This window comes from Sorex araneus, chromosome 4 (genome assembly GCF_027595985.1).
Source record: "Sorex araneus isolate mSorAra2 chromosome 4, mSorAra2.pri, whole genome shotgun sequence".
NCBI classification, from domain to species: Eukaryota; Metazoa; Chordata; class Mammalia; order Eulipotyphla; family Soricidae; genus Sorex; species Sorex araneus.
The window spans coordinates 110046318-110066560 of NC_073305.1; the positions used below are offsets into that span (position 1 = coordinate 110046318).

Genomic DNA, 20243 nt, shown 5'->3' on the forward strand with positions numbered 1-20243 from the left:
AAAGGGATTAAGAAAAAGTTCACTCATAGAGACAGGCTGGTGGATGGGAGGGAAATAAGAAACATTAGTGGAGAGATGTGGACACTGATGAGAGGATTATTTGACTAAAATCCAACCATAAATATCTTTGTAAATCATGGTGACTAAATAAAATTTTTAAAAATCATACAAGCGTATCTCCAAACCTGATGTAGGGACCTTGTGATAGTGGTCTGGGATGGAGGTGACTCCTTTTTCATTAAATCATCTCACTAATGGGATTAAAAAATGTGATCACTCTTTGAGTTTCAGTATGATAATTAATACTGAGAGTAAACTTATTGACCAAGGAAAATTTAAATTCCTGTTATAGAATCCGGCTTGTTGATTTGGTTATTGTTTAATACAAAACATTGAAATTAATTCTCTAGCACAATAGACTTTCCTTTAGTTATTCACCCAAGACTATTATTATAATAGTCACAAGTGTCACAGGATGAGACACTTTTATCCAAATCCAGGTTTTTTAATCAAATTTAGCAACTGGAAAATTTTTATGTGATGCATTTAAGGATGAAATTGATCTGAAATAGTATATAAGAAATTAGATATATTTTATAGAGGACTTTTCTGATTGAGCCCTTTTGAAGACTTGTCTCTACATGCCTGGATTATCTCTCCTGTAGAAGATTAAAATAAGTCTAATTCTAGAATAGGAACTATTTTGGGCTGACTCTACTGCTTTCCAAAACTCTTTTCTCTTGGAAAGCAAAACTATAAATTTCTACACAAAGCAACAGCCAGTTAGCAGGCACAAATCTAAGTGGGAAATTAGAGTGGGTGAGACAGTCTACTAAAATTTTGACTACCTTGCTAAATTTAGCCAAGGAAGATCCATCTATGCCAATTTAAAATGGTTTCCAGGAGCTACTTGATCACACATTTTAGTAGGAGACTGAACACAAAAATAGAGAAAGGAAATATAGTTATCCCCTGCATCTAAATGTGTTTCTAATTAGGGTATCTATCCGTACCCTGCTTTAGAGAAGAAATAAATAGCCCTTTTCTGCTGGACAAGGATTACAATATTTTGTAATGAATTCATTCTGGCTGGCTGACTCTTCTTCACTTAGCCATAGAAACCCAAATGAGCTGGAGCTGCAGGAAAAGAGAACGCAGAACTACCATTATGTCAGTGGGAAATTGCACCAGCATTTTTTCCCCCATGAATTTTAGTTCAGTATTAAAATGCATCAGTAGAAATTTGTTAAATGTATTAAGTCACTCTAGCTCTTCTCGCTCCAGTTCTGGCTTCACTCCAAAGTCTACTTTATCAATATAATTAGTAGTTTCTTTTCACAGATAAGTTTTACTTCATGCATCAACTATCACCAGCATAAATGAGAATGTTACACATAAATGATTGCACAGGTGTGAGCTTAATTCAGAGATTTTGAAAATGATATTTTCATTATTCTATTTTAGTAAAAATCACCACATAAAGTATGTTTTTTGGTTGTTTTTCACTTTACAAGACTTATGGATTTGGAATCATGATTCTAAAATAAATGTATGGTTCTGCTCTTGACTTTCTACATAACCTTGACAAAAACATTTAGCATGTCTTGGCTCAGTTCCTGTGTCTGTAAAACACGGATAAAACTATTGACTTTTCTAATAGGGTTTTTGTTCAGATTAGTTATCCTAGCTTTGCAAACTGCTTTCAAAAATCATCATGCAGCAAAAGTTGCAGTCACACAATATGAATATGAAAAATCTGCTTTTTAAAAGTCTACTCTTCACGGGTGGAGAGATATTAAAGGAGATAAAGGTGTATTCATACCTTGCCTATGGTTGACCCCAGTTTGATTACAAGCATCACATATGGTCCTCTGAACATCTCCAGAATGATCCCTGAGCACAGAGCCAGGAACAAAACATTCAAATGTGGTTCCCTTTACCCTATAAGGGAGCTTACAACTAATTTTTAGACATTTTGTTTTTGTATTATGTCAACATTGTCTTCATAATTATACTTGTTATTACTAAATGCTTATCAAGTCAGGAACAGTGCTAAAATTTTAATTGTGTATTAATTACCTCATCTAAACCACAGTAATTCAATGAGAAAATCATTGTCATTATTAGTCCCAGTTTACTAATAGGGTTGAATCACAAAGTGATTAAATTATTTGAAGTTGCACAGGTTGTAAGGGTAGAATTAGAACTCAAACTTGGTCCTAACTTATCCCAGAGTCTCAGCTTTGAACAATTTTCACTATATTCCCATCATGCTAAATTCATGACTAAATTTCTGGGCAATCAAAAGTGGAATTGTAATTTGATGCAATTATGCAAAAGAAGTATCAAGAAGCTAATATTATTGCATGTGTAGAAAATGCCCCAAATTAAAGGAGTCTTCCAATTAGAAGAATTAAATACATATATACCTAGAAGAATAGAAAAAATTGACCGTAAGATGGCATACCGCTAATTTTTCAAAAAAAAATATGCTTAGATCATTCTGGACCCCAGTGTTTAGAGAGGATACAAATAGAGAAGGAAATAAATCAATGGGAGAAGAGGAGAACAAGAAATAAAGGGGTTAACGGGCATGAGGGCTTCAGTTACATTGGTGACATGAGTGAGGGGTATAGCCATATACCCAAAACACAGATTCAACAAAATTGAAAACATAGGATGTAGCAGCTGCTGCTGAAACTTTGGAATGTGCCAGTCAAGTTGACAGAGGGGTGGAGTGGGGGTTGAAATTGGGATAGAATCTGGGAACACTGGTGGAGAGAAGTTGACACTACTGAAAGGACTGGTGTTGAATGCCACAAATGCAACTCTATGTAACTTTGTAAATCTTGACTCCTTAATAATTTTTTAAAAAATTGTGTAAAAAATATTTATATAAAACATATGTAACATTACTTTTCTACATGCAACCTTAATTAAAGATATAAGTAATGGTTTCAGTATAAAAGTTAAATCTGCAAAGAATATCTTAAATACAGTACATTAAAGCAGATAAATTCTAAACATTCTTTTACCTAAGAAATTTAAACCTTTTTTGAATGATAGGTGAAAATATAATTGAATTTAACAGTCATCATAATCATTTTCTTGTTGATCATTGGTTTTCTCTAGTGGTCTCAGTAATGTTTCCATTCGTCCTAGCCCTGAGATTTTAGAAGCCTTTCTTTACTCATCCTTTCTAATGGTGCCACATTGGAGGCTCTTTCAGTGTCAGGGGAATGAGACCCATCATTGTTACTGGTTTTGACATATGAATACGCCACAGGGAGTTTGCCAGGCTCTCCATGCGGGCAGGAAACTCTCAGTAGCTTGCTAGTTCTCCAAGAGGGAGAACTAGGCTATAAGATGTCGCTTGGCCAAGAAGCAGCTGCACGCTTCTGAGAATTTAGTTTTATAGTCTCTGGATGTTGGCCGTTGATGGGATTACATGGTCCCAGGGTCAGTTTCTGGATGTGACCGCCTAGATACTGGAAAGTGAGGGATCTTGGTGGAAGAGGCCCAGTCCCAATCTGAGCAGGCTTGGAGAACTCAGCCCCGGGTCCCACACACCTGGGTTCCTCTGCTGGTTCCTTCATGCTTGAGGCTTGTCCGAACATGTGGAGAGGGGCCTTGAGCATAGCTGTGGCTGGGTTCCAGAGGTCTTTGGCTGCGGAAGCTCTGCTGGGGGCAGGGAGGGAAACTCAACCCATCCCCTCCAAGGGGCCCCAGTGAAGACAGCCAGCCTCGGGGACAAGAGACTCAGTAATTTTCTGTGCATACATTAGATAAGTTAAGTAAGGACACTTTCAGGTCTCTCATGAAAGATTTTTTAAAATTTCCCACTCACCACTGATTTTCTATGATCACTTAGAATTTTTTCCCTCACTAGGAAACTTTCATTCATATTTGTGTGAACCAATCATTTGTCATTCTCTGCAGAAAAATTTTAAAGAACCTAAAAATTGAAATTATATAACATTCTAGAAAATATTTACTGACTTCTTGTTTTACTCTACTGATAGACTTATGCGCGTTCCCCCGGAGATCTCTCCGGCCCGAGGAGAGACAACAGTAGAAAGCGCTCCTAATTAGGTGGATTCTGTGAGGGTCCCGATCTGAAATAAGACTAGTGAGGTTAGTAAACAGGGGGCCCAAGACGACACATGCCGATCAAGGGCAACTTTATTAACTGCCACGCTGGCTTTATACTTTTCTTAGCAGGGGGTTGGTACAGAAGTTGTCAATCATCAGGGAAGTGTCTTCTCAGACCAAATAAGGAAAGGTTCGGGGTGTATTAGGTGGGCTTACAACATTCTTCAAGAGTAGATTGAGAAATAGTGGGGAGGGGAAGGCAAGGGTCTATCTGGCAGGAGCATCTGGCAGGAGGAATGCACAAGGTAGAGGAAGGTATTCAACTTAGGGGCTTAATGGCGTCTCTTAGTTAACTGCCCTGGGCTACTTTGACCTCTTGAATTTGGCTATTTCCTTTGTCACAAGGGCACCTGTGCCTCAGGTTACGCAAAGCTGGTAATGGAATTTTCCGGTTTGTCCAGGTAAAGGTTTCGGGGTCCTGAGCAGTCCCCAACAGACTTAGTCTTACTTAGAAACTATTCTGAAAATAATTTTTTAAAAACCAAAAAAATCCATATATTTGAACAAATTTATTTGAATTATTGAAATTTTAAAATAATATTAGCATAATAATTTTATACTACAGATGTTATAAGTATTGTTAGGTTTGACCTTTTCTAAAAGTTGCTTAATTACCTTTAATTTTTTTCATGAAATTGTTTTCAATCTTCTTCAAAATGCAAGGAGGTTGAAAGTAGAGACAAATCCTAGACTTATAAAAATTCTTGCCAGTTTTGGATGATAGGAATACCATGTTGACAGAGTCATGACTCTGTGGAAGAAAAAGAGGGAGCACCTTTCAAACCAAAAAAGGAAATCTGAGGGAAGTCCATAAATTTGAAGTCAATATGCTGAACTATAACTGAAGCCACTGCAGAAACTGACAATACTTGGTATATGTCTGGAGCATTGCCAACGCCATTCCTCACCATGAAGCCAAAACCAATTTATGTAGCATAAATTTCAATATTCATTAGAAATAGTTCCCACAAGGTAGCTAGATCCTTTGCCATTGCTACAGGTGGATGAGTAAGGATAAATGTTTCTACCCTTTAAAGTCCAAGATTATGTTACGTAGATAACATCCTTCCATTGGTATGTGAGAGGGCTTATGCTTGGCTGCTCTAACTGTTGTTGTATTTCTGTCAACAATGGGGATTTATAAACTGTCCAACATTTCAGGATGCTTTGCTCTGAGTAAATTTTTTTTTGGCTTTTTGGGTCACACCCAGCGATGCTCAGGGGTTACTCCTGGCTTTGCACTCAGGAATTGCTCTTGGCAGTGCTTGGGGGACCATATGGGATGCCGGGGATCGAACCCGGGTCGGCCACGTGCAAGGCAAACGCCCTACCTGCTGTGCTATCGCTCCGGCCCCGTAAATTTTTTTTTTTGTATTTTGTAGAAGGAATCACAATGTTGAATTTCTTTAACAGTGAGAAAAAAACTGCTCCTGAAATTCACCATTATCCACCAAATAGGAAAAACAAAATTTTATTGGGCTTCTTGTTTCTGGAAGTCATTTAAGCCTTATATGGGTATAAACAACTTAACTAAGTATATATATATGTATATATATATATATATATAAACTAAGACTTCTAGTTTATATATATACATATATATACACACTTTAGTGTTTATATAAGTAACACAAAATTTATTATCTTTTGAGAATAAAAACGCAGATCAACACTCTAACTGGAAGCTGTCCAGCAAATGGTAGCAGATTTTCAAGGCTTGGGGCACGCAGCTCTAAAAATGCTTTTGTCTCTCTGTATATGAGTTTTCAAATGATCTTTCTGACAAAGAGAGACCATCACTATTCAAAAAGTGTCCCTTATAGGTTAAAACTAGTTTCTTCTGTGACACAGTTACCCAGAATACTTTAGCTGACTATTTTATTACTTCCAGACTTCCTCTATTTGCTTATGACTTCCATTTATCACTTTCCCTGACAATTTCATTTCTATAATCTAGGGCCAAGTGTTTTCCTATTTTTAATACTGTCCTTTCCTTTGTCATGTTACTCTATATTCCACAGATTAGTGAAAGGATCCAGTTGAGTGTTTTTCTGACTTACTTGATTTAACACAACATTCTTCACTTCCTTCGAAGTTACAGCAAACTGCATGATTTCTTATAGCTGCATAGTATTCTGTTGTGCACATAAAATACTGCTTCATGATACATCTACCTGTCATTGGATAGTTGGGTTGTTTCCATATCCTGACTATTGTTCTAAATGCTGCAATAAACATAGGTGTGCTTATGCCATTTTGTATGTCTTACGGGTAATATGAAGAAATGGAAGCAATTTAGGTAAGAAATCAAAGTTACATAATTTTGAGAAGAAGTCAAATTGTCACCATTTAAAAATGACCTGATAATTTATATAGAGAGCTTCTAGTTAAAACTTCTAGTTAAAAATCATAGAAAAAATCAACAAAGTTGCAGGCTACAAAAATAATTGTACAAAATAATCTGTTACATACTTATGTCAAATAATGAGCTAGAAGAAAATGAGATCATAAATACTTTATTAAAAATATTGTCCTCACACATCAAAAATCTAGGAAGCAACCCAATAAATGAAGTGAAAGACAGTTTACCTTGAGAAATATGTCACTTATGAAAGAAATAGAAAAGTGACCTAAAGTGCCTTGCACGCGGCTGACCCAGGTTCAAATCCCAGCATCCCATATGGTCCCCTGAGCACTGCTGGGAGTGATTCCTGAGTGCAGAGCCAGGAGTAACCCCTGTGCATCGCCGGGTGTGACCCAAAAAGCAAAAAAAAAAAAAAAAAGAAAGAAGAAAAAAGTCAACAGTGGCAAAATGACTTTCTACTTAAGTTATTATAGATTTAATGTAATACTCATCAAAATCCCAATGACATTCTTCAAAGACTTGGAATGTTCACTGATAATATTTGTATAGAATTGGACACTATAAAACACCAAAACCCCGAAATAGCTAAGTCCATACTGAAAAAATAATGAACTGGGAGGTATTGCATTACCTGACTTGAAAATAAACTATAAAGCAGTAGTAATCAAAACAGCATGGTACATAGTGGTGTATTCACCATTCTGACAAATGAGATAGAACTGGTGAAACCAGCGGTAAACCCTCAGATTTATGGAGAGCTAATTTATTAGAAAGGAGCTGGATTCATAAAATGAATAGTCTCTTCATCAAGTGACTATGGGAAAACTGGATAGCTACATGCAAAAAATATATGAGGATATTTTATATCTTACTCAAAAAGTCAACTTGAAATGGATTTAATACCTCAAAATGAGATCAAAATTCATAAAATACATTGAGAAAAATATAATCAGAGTACTTCAAGACTAGGATTTCAAAAGTGCTTATAATAATATGGTTATATTGACAAATGCAACAGGAACAAAAACAAATGGGACTACATCAAGTTAAAAATGTTTTGAATGATAAAAGAACTTATTATTCAAGTATTTCTCTAGAATGTGTGTTCTATAATAAATATGGGCTTAATACCTAAAATAAACTAGGTATAAGCATGTAAGTACAAATTTCTCTATGCAGATAGATCATTCTTTGAAATTATACCAAAGATGAATAGCTTGTTAAAGATGTCAGATTCAAAAGTAAAATGGCCTTTCTAGAACTTGCATAGGAGCTCACTTGATTGTAACACTGCACATACATTTTGTAGAATTGTCTTTTAATATTTAGAAGTTGAGATGAAAATATGACTTAGTAATGGTAATAAAACCCACTAAGAATTATGGTAGTGGAATTTAGTCCCAAATCACAAAACAAATGTCAAAAAGTACATCATCAGAAAATGCTCTGGAAGGCCAGTTAGAATAATTTTATTGCTGGATATAATGTAAAATTTAAAAAGTACTACTCATAAAATTTCAAAACTTTTGCAATTCATCAATGTAAATTATATAGTTAGTGTATAAATTGTGAAATCTGATCCTTCTCTTCATAAATGCAGTTGTACTTTGAGTTACCAATTTAAGAATGTTTATGCACTTTCCTGGAACTTGGTGGCCTTTGCTCCAATCTGTAAAATGGGAATATAAGTAATACATAAGTTTATTAACCATTATTATAATTAACATATAGACTATTTGGAGTTGTGCTTGGAATTCTAAATAATCTACATTTTAACTGCTCAATAATGACTAGTCTATTGAGTACGAGCATTTTAAATTGGAGTGTATGAATGAATATGTAAATAAATGCCTTAAATAAGTAGAGAAGCCCAAATGTCAGATAATTGGATGACTAAAACTCTTCTATTAGAACTAAAATACTTACATTTTTATTACATTATAAGTGACAGAAAAGTCATTGGGAGAGTAGAATGCTTTCTAACAGATATGAATATAAGCAGTCATTTAAAATGCATATCATGAGATTTTTAATAGCCACAATTGTAACTAAGGTCATCACCTAAACGAGCATATGCTGAGCTATGAAATTTTCTTCTGCTACTGTGGGAGCCTAGTTTCAGCATCTGACAAAGAGAAGGAAATATCACTAAGGTATGGCAATTCTGGGAGTGTGATGAAGAGTGTTAATATTGTGCGTATCTCACAACTCCCCATGTTCATGTCATTCAATTTTCCCATGTCATGTCATGTCATTCAACTCCCCATGTTCATGTTATTCAATTTTCTATTCTCATTATGACCCTTGAAATTTTGTTTTTGTTTTTGTTTGGGGACCACACCCAGAAGTAGTAGGAGTTACTACTGGCACTGCACTGGGAATTTTACTCCTGGTAGGCTCGGGGTACCATAGGGGATGCCAGAAATAGAACTCAGGTTGGCTGCATGCAAGGCAAGTTTCTCACCCATTGGTCCCAGATCTTTGAGATTTTTTTATCTATCTATGAAGAACTTTTTTGCTACAACTGTACTGATTATTTTCTGTAAATATTTTTCATCCCTTTTGTAATATCTTCCAAAAATTAAAGATCAAGGCATTATATCTTCAGAAGAGTCTATTTCCATATATTATATACATTTTTACATTAATAATAGTAACAAATAAAAAGAAAATTGTACTAAAATAAATAAATCTTAATAAATCTGACACAGTAAAAATCCTTTTTGTCACACAGATAGAGAATTGATTTCATCTGAACAATCTGGTTCATTTTCAGTCTGTTAAGAATGTTGCTAGAGGCTCTCCACTGAGATGTGACCTGAGTGGCCGCATGTGTGCAGCCTGTCCATTGCTGGATGACCATGATCCTGGAGGCCACCTATCTACATTTGGCAGCAGCAGCTTCCTGCAGAAATGTCTCCAGACTGTGAGCATAAGCCACAGCCTATGTCGCCCCAGGAGGGGAAAGTTTCCTCTCTCTCGGCTTTTCCTTTCTGGGGGCGGGGGTCTGCGTGATGACTGCCATCTTATAAGGACCACTAAAGAGAGATACGAGCTTGCAGCAAAGGGACACGTGGGAGATCTCGGATGGGGGCGTTATCAGTGCTGCTATCTGCTGAGATGTGACCCGAGAGGCCGCACACGTGTGCGGCCTCTGGGTTGCTGAATGACCATGATCCCGGAGGTCATCTATCTACTTTTGGCACCAGCAGCTTCTTGCAAAAATGTCTCTAGACTGTGAACTAAGCCATGGCCCCATGCCGCCCCAGGAGGGGAAAGGTTTTTCTCTCTCTCGGCTTTTCCATTGGGGGACGAGGGAGGAGGAAGGGAGGCGGTGTGGTGACTGCCATATTATAAGGACCACTAAAGAGAGGTATGAGCTTGCAATGATGCAATTTATGACAGAGATTTCCCTGGAATTAGTTACTAAAATACTAAAATACAGAAATCCAAAACCACATGACTGCTATCACGTCCCTGTGACCTCATATCTCTTCATTCTCAGCAATGGAACACAAATTATCAAATGCTTCCTTTTCAGCAGGCCTGATTTTGGGGGGAAACTCCAATGATAGTGAGTTTTTTGTTAAAATATTGAATGTAATCAAAGTAAAGATAAAGTAAAGTGAAAATTATCAGCTACGCAGGTGGGGGGTGTGGGTGGGATGTGAGGTATACTGGGGTTCTTGGTGGTAGAAAATGTACACTGGTGAAGGGATGAGGGTTTGATCATTATATGACTGAGACTTAAGCCTGAAAGCTTTGTAACTTTCCACATGGTGATTCAATTAAAAAAATAATAAAAAATAAATTTAAAAATGTTGCTAGAATCAAAAGAAAAACAGGAAAGTCAGGACTTTTTCAATCAAAACAAAAATTCACCTTAGATATCCAGAAATATTTGAACAAGTCTGGAAGATGAGTGAATTTGTTAAGGACAAATGAATCTTTGAGGGCTGGAGCGATAGCACAGCAGTTGGGCATTCGCCTTTCACGCAGCCGACCCAAGTTCGATTCCTTCGCCCCTCTCGGAGAGCCCGGCAGGCTACCCATGCATATTGGATATGCCAAAAACAGTAACAAAAAGTTTCTCAATGAGAGACGTTACTGGTGCCCACTCGAGCAAATCGATGAGCAATGGGATGAGAGTGACAGTGACAGATTCTTCTGTAGTGTTGAGTTTCAAAGGTAACTTCAGATGCATAGCTCTGATAATGAGATTAATGAGATGACATTATCTAGGAGAAAGCTCGTCATGAAACTGACTCATCGATGCCAGCTTTCACTATCTTTCTGGGCACTGTAACATTGAGCACCACTTCTGCACTGGACTGCCTGAGCTTAAGTTTTGGCTCTCCATTTATCAGCTACAACCTGTTGTAATGGTTCACAAGCAAGGATAATTTGTTCCCTCATGGGACATTGGCAATGTCAGAAGATATTTTAATTGGTCTGATTTGGTGGTGGAGGTACTAGTGGAGCCTGGGATACTACTAAACATTGGGTGCTCAGAGAAACCCACCCCCTGCAATAAGAAATTAACATCTGAAACGAGAATGTTAGGTCTGAGAGTAAGAAATCCCACCCAAGAATGAGTGACTTCATCTTTTTCCAAAGTACATGTACTGATAGTGCCTACTTAGCTAGCACATATAGTAAGCACTCAGGAAAATTATTCATTTTGTTAGCACTCAGTGAATGCTAGTTTTATTCTTCATGTAACAGATATGTGTATATCAAAGGCTTTCTTAGTGTTGGGCACTGTTTAAGCTGGTAGGGACATGGACCGGATCCCCACCCTTCAAGAGGCTCTCTGTTTATGTTTGTAGGACTGCTACAGAATCCACTGATCCTTAGTGCAGCAGCATCTATCTCTGGTGCAGTTCCCTGAATTTAATCCACCTTCCACCTGAACTGGAGCAATAGCACAGTGGGTAGGGCATTTGTCTTGCACACAGCTGACCCGGGTTTGATACCTTCATCTCAGAGAGTCTGGCAAGCTACCGAGAGTATCCCGCCCACAAGGCAGAGCCTAGCAAGCTATCTATCGCATGTTCAATATGCCAAAAACAGTAACAACAAGTCTCACTAGGAGATGTTACTGGTGCCCGCTCAAGCAAATTGATGAACAACAGGATGACAGTGTGACAGATAGATCATATTTTCTCTAAGACAAATTCATTTTAATGTTTTTGTCCTTTCCCTCCTCTACAAATTTTTATTTTATTAAAGCACTGTGAATTACAAAATTTTTCATTGCTGGGTTCTTGACATACAAAATCCATACCAATCCAATTACCAGTGTCAATTTCCCTTCACCAGCATTCTGAGGTTCCCGCTCTTACTTCCTCACCCCCAACTACAGCTTTCAATCTTGATTGACACCTTTTTAGTTTGTTATTAAAGTTTGTATCTTATGATTTCCGTGTTGCTGACTCTGTGGTTTGGATATTTAGCATTCTCTTTCCTTTTAACACCACCAATGTACCTGAATCCCCTTGATTTCAGTTCCTGTTGCTTCTCATCTATCTGTTCTCCCCCTCCCCTTCACTCTATTTCTTTTCTCCTTCCCATACTCCTGAGCCAAAGGTGATCTAGGTGTCTCCCCTCTAAACCATTGCATTTCTGTGTCCAGTTACTCTACCACATATAAATGGTATCCTCCTCTGTTTACTCTTCTTATGGCTTACTTTGTTTAATATATCTTCTGGTTCATTTCATGTTAGAGCAAATTGCATGATTTCATCATTCGTTACAGCTCCATAGTATTCTATGTGTACACACACACACACACACACACACACACATACACACACACATACCCCATCTTCATGATCCCCTGATATGTTGCCACACATCTAGGTTGATTCCAAATCTTAGCAATTGTACTGAGTGCTGCAATGAATCATGGTGTGCAAAACTACTTTAGAGCCCAGCAAGCTACTGAGAGTATCGCACCCGCACGGCAGAGCCTGGCAAGCTACCCGTGATGTATTGGATATGCCAAACACAGTAACAATAAGTCTCACAATGAGAGATGTTACTGGTGCCCGCTCGAACAAATCGAGGAGCAATGGGATGACAGTGACAGTGACAGTGACAGTGGGTAAGCTTGCAGGACTTTCTGAGAGGGATGGAAGAATTGAACCCAGGTTGGCTGCGTGCAAGGCAAATGCCCTACCTGCTGTGCTATTGCTCCAGTCTAAGAGTTTCCCGCCCACATGGCAGAGACTGGCAAGCTCCCATGGCGTATTTAATATGCCAAAAACAGTGACAAGTCTCACAATAGAGACATTACTGGTGCCCCCTAAAGCAAATCAATAAACAACCACATCCATGCCATCACAGATTGTTCCCATTACTTTTGATATGTGCCATTATCATTAGTGTCATTACCTTGATTTGGATTTCCCTAATAATAAGTGACGATGAGCATTTATTCATGTGCCTGTTGGCCATCTGTTTGTACTCTTAAAAGAAGTCCCTGTTCATTTCCTCTCTGAATTTTTGATGGAGATTTTGGAATTTTTGTTGTTAACCTTTGTGTAATATTTAAATATACAAATATCCTATATACCCCTTATCTGATGTGCTAAACACAAATATTTTCCCCTATTCAGTCCTTTAGTTTTAGCTTGTGTTTCTTTTGCCATGTAGAAATCCTTTAATTTGATATAATCCCATTTGTTTATTGTTTATTTTACCACCTTTGCCAGTGGCATTGTGTCATCAGAGACACATTCGAGGTCCAAATCTTGGAGAATTCTACGTATATTTTCTTCCATGAATTTTATGGGTTCTCCTCTAATCTCAAGGTCTTTGTCCACTTTTGAGTGAGGTGTGAAATGCTAAAAGGTTTTTGTTTCTTTCTCTTTGACATTTAATTTCTCACTCCATCTAGAATTACATCACATACAATTTGTAGTAGAAATAATTTTATGTAGGAAATAATTTTGTGTAGGAAATCATCCTCTAAGCAAAACAAAACAAAACAAACCAACAAAAAAAACCTTCCAAGGTCACAAGAGTCCAAATGTCCTTTGAGTAAAACAGTTTAGATCTTAAAATATATATCAGGTAGGCTAAAATGCATCCAGAGACACCAAAACTATGGTATGGAGAGGATAGAATAAAACAGTTTAGAGTCTTTTAGATGTAGAAGGCAACATAATAAGAAATAGAATAACAAATTATCATGATTTTATACTTTAGGGATACCTATTGATTGGCTATGTGAAATATCTCAGTCTCTACTTTTAATGTATCCATTGCATTTTCTGTGCTTATTAACTTTTCTTAATGTCTCTGTCAATTAAAACAATAATTTGGTTTTTTTTGGGAGCTAGGTTGGGGGAGTAATATTGTATTGAATAAATACAGTCAGTGAGTTTACTCTGGGCAGCTCAGGCAACCCTAAAGCTTGGAAAGTCCTTGTGTGTTTGTCTCATTCTCTGCCATTGATCCACCTCTGGATGGAGGTCAGAGGTGTACAGGGTTTAGTGTGGTCAATTGTCACAGCGCATAATACAGTCAATTTGTTTAACTGTAACTATTAAACCTTACCCATATGATTTTCCAAGCCGTCTCTACCAAATATCAAAATTTTATACATGTACAGGAATTTCAGGGACTCTGTATTCAATTTCATGCATAAATTCATCTCTCCTATGAGAATAATACATTTTAATAGGGCTCCATAAATCTTTATATCGAAATCTTTATATCGAAATCTTTATATATCCTTCATTTCTTTAAAAATAAGTGTTTACGACACACACCATGACCATGCTGCCAGATCCTGTGCCAGGCTGTATCATTTTGGGCATCTTGGAGTGGGACAGGTGAGACCCCTCCCCAACTCAAGGGCCCCAGCCCCAGCAGCTGAAAACCTCCAGTATTCAACTGCTGCCATGCTCACGGCCATTCTCCACATGCTCGAACCGAGCCTCACCCACAACTGAACCTATTCTTGGATCATGCAGCCCTGAGACAACTCAAACCTCACACCACCCATACTCCAAGAGTATACTGAACCACAATTGATGGGGTTTAAAGTAGGAGGCAACACATCTTAGGGGGAAATATTTTTTTTACACATATATATGCATATATGTAAAAATATTAGATATAAGTATGAATAAATATGGAATATTTATCTGTTACTGGACTGGAACGATAGCACAGCGGGTAGGACGTTTGCCTTGCATGCGGCCAACCCAGATTTGATTCCTCTGTCCCTCTCTGAGAGCCCAGCAAGCTACTGAGAGTATCTCGCCCACATGGCAGAGCCTGGAAAGCTATCTGTGACGTATTCAATATGCCCAAAACAAGTCTGACAGTGAAGATGTTACTGGTGCCTGCTCGAGTAAATCGATGAGCAACGGGAATGACAGTGACAGTGATACAGTAATACACACACACACACACACACACACACACACACATATATATGTGCACACAAGGCTCAACCTTGAATTGAACATGTTAGTGATGTCTTTAAGAAGGGCTTAATGGCCCCTGGGTGAAATACAACAATTTTCAATCTTCACACTATTTCCTCTATGGAAACTTTTGTAGCATTTTCAGCGGTTTTTCATAACAAACAATACAAAATAAATTATTTAGGCTCTGCTTCGGTGCAGGAGTTGGGGTTTGGGATGAAAACATCTGAAATATGGTGGTGGGAAGGTGTAATGGTGGTGGGATTTGTGTTTGAATATTAAATGTAATCAAATATTGTGAACTGTCACTGTCACTGTCATCCCATTGCTCATTGATTTGCTCAAACGGGCACCAGTAACGTCCCCATTGTGAGACTTGTTGTTACTGTTTCTGGAATATCAAATACGCCATGGGTAGCTTGCCAGGCTCTGCCATGTGGGTGATGTATTCTCGGTAGCTTGCCAAGTTCTCCGAGAGGGGCGGATGAATCAAACCCGGGTCGGATGCATGCAAGGCAAATGCCCTACTCGCTGCGCTATCACTCCAGCTCATTGTGAACTACTTCATAAAATAAAAAAATTAAAAATAAGTGTTTAACTAAGGATCTTTGTTTTTCCCTGGGGTCTTCTGGAATTTTAAATCTATAGATTTATCTAGTAAGAATTAAAATCTTCTTGATGTATTCCTATAATAAACATAAGGATATTTCTAATTTTAAACATTGTTTAAAAATCAACAATATTTTATAGTGTTCAATATAAAGGCTTCACATCTAATCTCTGATTTATTCCTAGATATTATGCTTTACAACTTATTATTCAAATACTGTCTTTTATAATCATTACTATTCAAATTATTTTTGGCTTTTAGAAACGTATTCAATATAGGCATGCTGATATTTTTGTTTTGTTGTTGGGCACCACATGGTGGTTTTCAGGTATCATATGTGGTAAGGTTCAGGGAATAATAAAGGGTGTCCGGGATTTAATCCAGGTCAGTTATGCGTAAAGCAAGCACTTTACCTGCTGTACTATCTCTCCAACTCCAGATATATTGATTTTATGTTCACATGATTCGTTTACATTTTCCTTTATTTTATATTTTGTAAGCTTCACTTGAGGGGGTTTCAAATAAAAAAATTGTGTAATTTAAATTGGCAACTTTCTCTCCTCTGTATTCTTAGGATCTTTAAACCTTTGTGTTAGAAAAATGGTTAAAAGTTCCTGTATGATATAGAACAAAAATGATGATGTTTTGTTAAAATTCAAAGATCAAAATTTTTGTTTGTTTTTTATCTTGGGACCATATTTGACAGCATTTGGAGGCTACTCTCACTGGGGCCCAAGTCACTCCTGGCAGTTCTGGATGGGTCGGGAGCATGTGGTGCCAAGGATTGAACCCAGGAATTCTGCACATAAATCATGTACTCCACCCATTGAACATCTCTCTGGCACCCAAAAGGTTTTAATTTCTATTGAAAAATACAAGTTAATGTCTTTCTGACTCTGCTGCAAAAAAAAAGTGGTGACTCTTAAATCACTACCAAAAAAGAAAAACCTGATAAAATCAAAGAAAAAGACTGGAAACTTAATATTAATTATAAGTTAAGAAGTCAATAAAAATGGAAAAAACTGGCAAAAACCACTACTGAAGCAAAAATCGGGATCACTGAAAAGCATGTGAAGTAATGCTCAGTGTAATAGTAATCAGGATATGTGAAGCAAGAGCAAGTTATTTCATATTTATTCAATGAACAAAGTTAAAAATCTGACAATACCAAATATTTCAGGTCTTATAAATCAAGGACTTTCACATATAACTGATGTGATTTGTGAATTATAATCATCAATAATATTCAAATTTTAGTGATTCAAACATTCCAATAGATGGTAAAAATTGCTAAAAAAGTATGTTGATAAATTACTTTCCAATTTATATTTTATTATATATTCAACCAACCAGCAATTCCACAACCAGGCAATTGTCAAAGAGAAGTTTAGTATATTGTGTGCTAGAAAATAGCTATTAGTACTGTTCATAATAGGACAAATCTCGAATAACCCAAATGCCTATTAAAAACATTTAAGCAAATACTGTAGCATAAATGACAGAAGTATTAAATATCAATGAAAATTAATGAATCAAATTACATAAAATACAAGTACTGGAGCTATAGCACAGCGGGTAGGGTGTTTGCCTTGCATGAGACCATCCTAGGTTCGATTCCTCCCTCCCTCTCGGACAGCTCTGCAAGCTACCAATAGTATCCTGCCCACACTGAAGAGTCTGGCAAGATACCTGTGGAGTATTCGATATGCCAAAAACAGTAACAACAAGACTCACAATGGAGATGTTACTGGTGCCGCTCAAGAAAATTAATGAACAATGGGATGACAGTGACAGTGACAGTGATAAAGATGGATATTATCATAATAATGGATGAAAAAAGTATGTCCTCAATGAGATATATACTAGAATACCCTTCTTTATCAAATTAATCAAGAAGGTAAAATTAGACAAAATAGTTTAGAACTATATATATATAATTTTTCTTTAAGGCAAAATAAAGATAAACATAAAAATTTAAATATTGACTAATCCAAGAACAAACAAAAAATGGAGAAGAAAAAAGCACATTAGATTCTAATTCTTGAATTGCTCAATATTTTTGTGTGATTATACCATATTTTTAATGAATACACAAATTTAAATAAGGTACATGAAGTTCATTGATATCATAAGGTCATGGACCAAGATTATGATTAGTAACATTTGGTGCCTTAATGCAGGGGGAAAATGACAATAATAAGTGCACAACAACAGCATTTAAATGAATGAATAAAATTCCACTTAGAAGTTCCATCTTGTCAAGCTAGAGGCAATTTATTTTCAGGTTTTGGAAGAACTTTCTTGTTAGCATCTTGCAGAAGTTCTAGGAATCTTATCAAAAATAAAAAGCATTGAAAAGACCTTCTTAGTCCCACAGTTGCCATGGTTATTACTGATTGTTGTCTAAGTTAGATTTAAACTATTCTTTTTTCCATCACATCACACTTTGTAGTTTATAAGCAATTTCTTCTTCTACTATGTAACACGACCCTCCCAGAGGCAGGTTAAGGTACAATGGCTTTTCTATCTGGCAGGAGTTGAAAAGGAAAGAGAAATTGAGAAGATAAGGGAAAAATAACAAGTTAATATTTTTTAAAAATTACTTTACACACCACTAAAGAGCAATGTGTAATGTGTTACATATTATACTTACTCATATGTATGTGCTTATTTATATGCTTTAGTAGGACATTTTTCTTTTTTTTTCCCAGATTTTCCTGGTCCAGTTTATTGCATTCTGTGCTATACCACTAAACAGTTGTTTTGCCCCTAATTCTAACTCTTGGGAACTAAACTTGAAGAAAAAATTAATTATAGCTTTATACACAACTTGTTTACTTCCAGAAGCAGAAACTATTACAATAAATGAAATAATGAGCAAAGACATTGAAAACAAATTAAGAAAAATGTTATATCAAGTTAATAATGGGCCCTTTTGCAAATTGTTTTTATTGTTTTGCTTACTTATCTGAACAGTTTATTAGCACTACATTGCCAAATGAAGCAGCTGAGTCTAATTCGAGCTTATTACTAATATTATCATTCTGTAATAATAAATTTATAAGTCAAACAAGTATTTCATAATATATCCATGATCCAAACTGTGACCTACATTACAGCTATTTAATGAAGGATGATCTTGGGTCAGCTTGCTAAAAATCAACACTATGCTTTTCCTTATAACATAACTTCATTCTCTCACCTGACATGTTTTCCTTACAACAATTAATGAGTTCTTCTATTTTTGTCTTTTCTATGTTTAATTTGCAAAGAGAAAAAACATCAAACTTGATACATCTGAATGTCAGGTAGAAAGTTGCTGTTAAGCAAAGAGATAGGGACTTGAAGCAAACATTTCAATTTTCAGACAGCTTTGGAAAGACAGTGGTCGAAGAACATAAGAAATCTCCAATTGGTGAGGAAGCAGATAGGAAGGTGATTATTTTCCTTAATATGATCCTACACAAAAACCTTCTCTCATTAACTCAATGTAAGACATCAATATTCCTGTCCCCAACGAAACCTCAATAATAAAACAAATTTCCTTCTGCCTTCAAAATAGATATCCTATTGCTGTTGTCATTACTATTGTAAGCACTGTAAGCATTGGGGTAGCAATGTAGCACTGTCGTCTCCTTGTTCATCAATTTGCTTGAGTGGCACAAGTAATGTCTCCATTGTGAGACTTGTTGTTACTGTTTTTGGCATATTGAATACGCCAATGGGTAGCTTATCGGGATCTGCTATGCAGGTGGGATACTCTCAGTAGCTTGCTGGGTTCTCCGAGAGGGACAAAGAAATTGAACCCGGGTCGACTGCGTGCAAGGCAAATGCCTATCCGCTGTGCTATCACTCAGTCTTTGCTATTGTTGTGCCCTATGACTAGGATGATATCCAGTGGTACTCACTGACAAATATTGTACCTTTGGGGGTACTGAACCCAGGGTCTAACATACGTTTTCTGCCATTTGAGCCACATGCTTGGCCCCTATTATTGTGTGTGTGTGTGTGTTTAATGTTAACAAAGAACAACTAAATGGTAAATGTGGGTTTAAAATGAAGTTTCCTGAATGAAAGCAATCTTATGTATTTTCGTTTCTAAGGATCTTAATGAATATAACAAACAAAGTTATAAAATTTGCTTACAAATGAATGAACATGGAGAATATGCTAAGTGAAATAGTTGGAAGAACAGTAATAAACATAGAAATATTGTACTCATTTGTGGGATTAATAAATTTAAGCACTATAGCACTGCCGTCCTGTTCATCGATTTGCTCGAGCAGGCACCAGTAATGTCTCCATTGTGAGACTTGTTACTGTTTTTTGGTATATCGAATATGCCATGGGTAGCTTGCCAGGCTTTGCCGAGCAGATGGAATACTCTCAGTAGTTTGCCTGGTTCTCAGAGAGGGATGGAGGAATCGAACCCGAGTTCATACTTCGGGTATGCTTCGGCTTCATACATGCTTAAGCCCTGCCTTATCTTAGAAACAACTGTTAAATTTTATTTATTTTTTCTTATTTCATTGATATACAATATCACAGAATTTCAGGAAAACGGCTTAATATTTTCATATGTGTATAAAACTCACCATTCATACCAAATTTTCTCTCTGATAGCCACCATAATTTTCACTGGTTGGTTTGTAAATCTTTTCAAGTTGTTGCTTTA

At 36.7% G+C, this 20243-nt stretch overlaps 1 pseudogene; it reads left to right on the forward strand.

The window, feature by feature from the left end:
- The window catches only part of LOC129404356 (small ubiquitin-related modifier 2-like), a 102239-nt pseudogene that overhangs the window by 46793 nt on the left and 35203 nt on the right, over positions 1-20243 (forward strand).